The sequence below is a fragment of the Eurosta solidaginis genome, chromosome 1 (genome assembly GCF_040869045.1).
Source record: "Eurosta solidaginis isolate ZX-2024a chromosome 1, ASM4086904v1, whole genome shotgun sequence".
Lineage (NCBI taxonomy): Eukaryota > Metazoa > Arthropoda > Insecta > Diptera > Tephritidae > Eurosta > Eurosta solidaginis.
In genome coordinates, this window is record NC_090319.1 from 199,979,449 (window position 1) to 199,985,507 (window position 6,059).

The following is a 6,059-nucleotide window of genomic DNA, read 5'->3' on the forward strand; positions in this document are numbered from 1 at the left end:
ACGTGAAGTCTCATATAGCAGAAGCAGTTGCGGTAGCAAGTCCAGTGCGACTGATGAGGATCAAAAACAGCATTCCCACACCACCAAATGCGCTACCTAGAGAATACACTCCCGAAGAAGCTTTGGCGCTGTTTATAGATCTCGGTTTAACGAAGAAAAAATATATTATATTACGTAAGTCATTATTGCAACGTAATGCCGGTATTTTACCTGGATACAAAACAATTACTCAAGCCAAGAAAGAAGCAGCTCCTCTAAGTCCCAAAATAACCGAAGTATCAGCTGAAATTAAGCTACAAAACCTAATGGATCATACGTCTACATGACTCCTTCAGAGTTTTACTGAAAAAAAGTTAAAATCACTGCCAAAGGAGCTAGCATTGATAACTAAGTGGGGTTGTGATGGATCATCAGGACAAAGCGCATATAAACAAAAAATAAATGTAGACTATGAAACAATTACAGACAGTAATATGTTTATGGCTTCTATTGATCCATTACGACTAAAAGATGAAGCTTCAGAATATTGGAAAAATCCATGACCGTCATCAACTATATTGTACCGCCCAATATTATTTAAATACGAGAAGGAGTCTTCGGAACTCATAAAAGCTACAGTGAGTGATATAAAAAATCAAATTGCCAAATTAGAACCAACAATAATTGAAATTGAAGAGGGGAATGTCACTACAATAAAGCATGATTTTCTTCTAACAATGGTCGATGGTAAAGTTTTGAACTTAATAACAAATACGACATCTACAATGAAATGTCCAAATTGTAAGAAGAGCCAAAAGGACTTTGAAAATCTTGATGATTCAATAACTGACGAACTAAATTATGAGTATGGAATATCTCCTTTGCATGCTAGGAAAGATGTATGGAATTTGTTTTGAAGCTGGCTTATACACTACCACAACAAGGAGAAGTTTTCGACGACAATACAACATGCAAGGAGAAACGAAACAGGAGAAAAAAATAATTCAGGATGCATTCTATAAAGAGATTGACCTTAGAGTTGACTGTCCAAAGTATGGATACGGAAATACAAATGATGGTAACTCCTCCAGAAGATTTTTTAAAAACGATGAAGTGACTGCTCGCATAACAGGAGTTGGTAGAGATATTGTGAAAAGATTGGGAGTAATTTTAAATATTTTAAACTGCCATGAACCAGTTAATGGACCCAAATTGGGAGAATATCCATCTAAAACTACAGAATCGCTGCATCAAAAGTATCCTGAGAAGAAACTTACACCAACGGTACATAAAATTTTGGCACATGGAAAAGATTTAATAGAGTAACAGTGATTACCATTAGGATAATTGTCTGAAGAAGCTCGAGAATCTAAGAACAAGGACTAAAAAATATATAGATGTATGAACACCTGCAAAGTATCACGAGTTGGACAAAACGAAGACCTTTTCAACATGTTAGCTATCTCTTCTGATCCAGTCATATCATCTATAAGGTATGTAAGAACACAAAAACATCTTACAGATGCGTATAGCTCAGAAATGGTTGCTTTGTTAGATATATGTTCCAGTGACGATGACTATGTTAAGATAAAATAAGTTTCTCACTTCTTATCACAACAATGAAAAAGAGATTTACTAATCAATTTTGTTACTTTATTGAAAAATAAGATATCTATGTACAAGTTAATTTTGTATTTCAAATAAAAGAATTAATTAATTTAGTAATTTATAAATATATACTTTTCGTTATTGCATTTCTCTAAAGTTTATCAAATTTATTTTAAAGCTTAGGAATTTCGCCTTCAAACGTGTATTCAATTTTTATAGAAATCAATACGTCTACCGAGTTTGGTACAAATTGGTAAAGCGGTTACTAAGATAAAACTTTTTAGCATAATGGGCAGTGCCCCTCCCCATTTCCAAAATTCGTTGGCTCTTTAATCTTTAGCTCAAATAAAATTTCATTGAACCACTTTCAGTTATTACTTTAATTATTAATAAAATACATAAGCTTGCTGATTCTCTTTTAGATATGCTTTGCGTTTCTGTACATGGAGTTTCTAAACTTTTAATTTGTGTTTCTTATGTACCGCCTACTAGTAGCGATTTACTTTATAAAGAGCATGTTGATAATATTTTAGCCTTAGCACCTAGTCATGAAAATGTTTGCGTGTTTGGCGACTTCAACCTCAGTAACCTAGAATGGTCTGCTTTTGATAATAGTCGGGGGCTTCTTCCTATGTCTTCAAATGCGTTTGCTGAAACCTATTTGATTGACGGCTTCTCAAGATGTGACCTTAGTCAGATTAACAGTTTTAATAACAGTCTTAATAGAATATTAGATCTCATATTTTTAAGTGATAATATGAATTTTTGCCTCCAGGAATGTCTAGACCCTTTGTCCACTCCTGGTCCCCATCATGTACCGCTTGTTCTTCATTTGGAATTTTATGAGTTTAATTCTTACGTAGAAGATTCCCTTTCCAAGTTTTGTTTTAAAAATTACGATGTTGATGCTGTTAATGCGGCAATTGAGTCTATTGATTGGGATTCGCTATTTGCTGAGGTTGAAGTTACCAGTTGTTTTAATATTTTTAAGAATAATTTAAATTGCATTTGTTGTGAACATATTCCGAGTGTAAGAAAAAAGGTTTACAAAATTCCTTGGTTCACAAAAGAGTTGAAAAAACTGAAGAATTTGCGAAACAAGTTTTTCAAAAAATTTAAAAAATCTAGGTCTCCTACTTCCAAGGAATTGTATTTAAAATATTTGAAAGAATTTAAATCATTGAGCAAAGTTTTGAAGCGGAATTATATAAGTAAATTTGAAGACGATATTAAAGTGAATCCGAAGGCTTTTTGGCGTTATGTGAAGTCAAAGAGATCGTGTTCTAGTATTCCCTCTGCTGTATTTTACAAAGATACACAAGCGGATTCGGCTTTAGATGCTGCAAATCTTTTTGCAGATTTTTTCAGCACGAATTTCGAGGCTGACCCTGCCTTGAGTAGGGGTGGTTTTTTTAGTGCCTTGGATGCTAGTGGTTTTTCACTAAACTTTGGGGCTCTTGAACTCTCGTTAGATGATATTGAACTTGGGATTCGTCAAATCAAGATGTCGTCTCAGACTGATGTCGATGGGTTGTCGTCTCACCTTTTTAAAAACTGCGCAGCTCTCGCCTACCCGATCTGGCTGCTTTTCAATAAATCCCTTGAGCAAGGCGTCTTCATTGATGCATGGAAAATCTCCTTTATCACGCCAGTTTTTAAATCTGGCAATAAAAACGATATTTCCAATTATCGCCCTATTTCTAAAATTTCCACTGTCTCAAAACTTTTTGAATGCATAGTGAAAAATAAAATTCTTTTCTCCATTCATCGTCTCATCTCTGTTGATCAGCATGGATTCATGTCTGGGAGATCAACCACTTCTAATTTAGCAGTTTTCTCCGAATACTGCATTGACGCCTTTAGTAACCGCGCCCAAGTTGACACAGTGTATACGGATTTTTCGAAAGCGTTTGATAAAGTTAACCATCGTATTTTGTTATCAAAGTTACAAAGTTTTGGTTTTCATTCAAAGTTTTTAAATTGGATTAAATCGTATCTTTCTAATAGATCATGTGAAGTTGTAGTTGATGGGGTGTCCTCGTATTCTTTTATTGCCTCCTCTGGGGTTCCTAAGGGAAGTATATTGGGTCCGATTCTTTTTGTGATGTTCATCAATGATATTACTACTTGTTTTAAATATTCTAAATTTCTCTTGTATGCTGATGACATGAAGATTTTTAGCAAAATAACGTGTTCCTCTGACTCGACGAAACTTCAGAGTGATCTTGACAATGTTGTAGCTTGGTGTCAGAAAAATATGCTTCCCTTAAATATTAAAAAATGCTCCCATGTCTCCTATTCCAAGTCCCGTACTCTTATCCCTACTTCATATTTTATTGGTGGCTCACAACTAGACATTGTTTCTAAAATCACTGATCTTGGGGTGGTCTTTGATTCCAAGTTTACTTTTCATAGCCATCTTAACTATACCATAGCTAAGTCGTACTCTATGCTGGCTTTTGTCAGACGTTTCAGTTCAGATTTCTCCGATCCGTATACTTTAAAGACACTCTTTACTTCACTGGTACGCTCGAAACTAGAATATGCTGCTTTTATTTGGCGTCCGTATTATTCTTGTCATATTGTTCGATTGGAGAGAGTTCAGAAAATCTTTATTAAGTATGCTCTGCGACCCCTTCATTTTGAACTTCCGGTTCCCGCTTATGAGTCTAGATGTTTGCTTATCGGTCTTAAGACACTAAATTGTAGGAGAACCTTCTTATCCCTAACTTTCATTTTTAATTTGATATCTGGGGTGGTGGACTGCCCCTTTTTACTTGAACGTATTTTCTTTGTTATTCCTAATATTTGTTTAAGGAATCATGCCACATTTTATGTGGGGCTGGCGAGGACTAATTATGCTGCCAATGCTCCTGTTGTCAGAGCTCTTAAAGAGTTTAATTTGCTTCCGAAATCTTCAGTTTTGGATTTCTCCTTTTGTGAAAATAGGTTTAAAATGCTACTTAATGACCAGTTAAGTTAGTTGGTATTTGCCTACATTTGTAATTAGTCTGTAAGAAATGTAACAATTTCAAGATTAAATAAATAAATAGATAGAATAGATAGATAAGCTTGTAAATTATTGTGGCACCACAAACGGACATTTGAGTTTTATAAGTGTATAGCCATTTAAAATAAACAATACGTCTATCGATTTTGTTAGTTATTGATAACGTGACTACTTAGATACAACTTTTTATCATAAGTGGGCAGTGCCACGCTATCTTATCAAAATCATTACATTATCTTATTTAATGCTTAAATACATAATTAAATAAATTATAAGACAAATCTCATTTTATTCATTTTTTTTTATTTTTTAATAAAAACATTTTGTTTTTTCATTTTTCTAAAAATTGACGAATTTTTTTGAAGCACCCTGTATCTGTGACATTCTGAGCTTTCACACAATAAAACTACAAATAATTAGCTTTTATTTGCATTTTAAATTTTTTAAATATCTTCATCGGTTCAAAAGTTATGATTTTTGCAAAGAAAAAACTCAAAAGGCGCCACTGTGCGTCGTTAGACAGCAGACGTTCCGTTCTGCCCTCGCCTTTGTTTTCGACATAATAATGGGCAGTCGCCCATTTCTACTAGCCAGAATTGGTTTCAACATTCCACAAAGGAGTCTACGGAATCACGATACTTTCTGGGAGGACATGGTTAGAACAAATTACGTGTCTAATGTTCCGATTTTAATTTTTAGTTTTTACGCTTAAATACTTGTACGTCTAGTTTTTAATGTACATAAGTTGTAGTTAAGTTTGTAATTTACTACTCATTCCCCTAATCGGCGCTTAACCGTTATGATTATGGCTGTCCAACAAGGCACGCCAGTCGCTTGGTGTTTATGCTCCATATAGCAGGACGATTACGATAAGTGGAAAATGATTTTCGTTTGCGCGAGAGGACTTTACTTTTCAATTTCCTATCTTATCCAAAGTAGCATTTATTGGCAAGAGTGATTCTTCGCTGGATTTCAGAGCTGATGTTGTTTGTTTGTGTGCTGGTTCTCAAATAAACGAAGTCTTTTGCCAACAGTGGCATGGTTGTCAAGGCGCAAATGCGCCGACCCTTTGTCCGATGATAGCAGGTACTTCGTTTAATTTGGAGTCCGCAAAACCTACGATGCGGGTGTTCAGGCTGATTGTATATTCTCGCAAGGTGCGTGGTAGCACGGAGAATATATATTTGTGTAAAAAGAAATAAAAAGCAAATCGTTATATTAGTAATGACGACAATAATTAGCTTTATTTGTGTTAAGTTAGTACAATATTGTAACGAATTTACTGCAATTCCCCTTATTTGCAATCTTCTGCTAACGTTCGAATCACTAAACTTTTGAATAAATAACACCACTTATAATGCAAAATGGCCTTTATTAAAGTGCTTTCAAAAATAACACTGCTACTGCTCGACAGATGGAATGCTTAAATCAAGGTGATTGTCGCGCCTCTACTGTTGCTGTT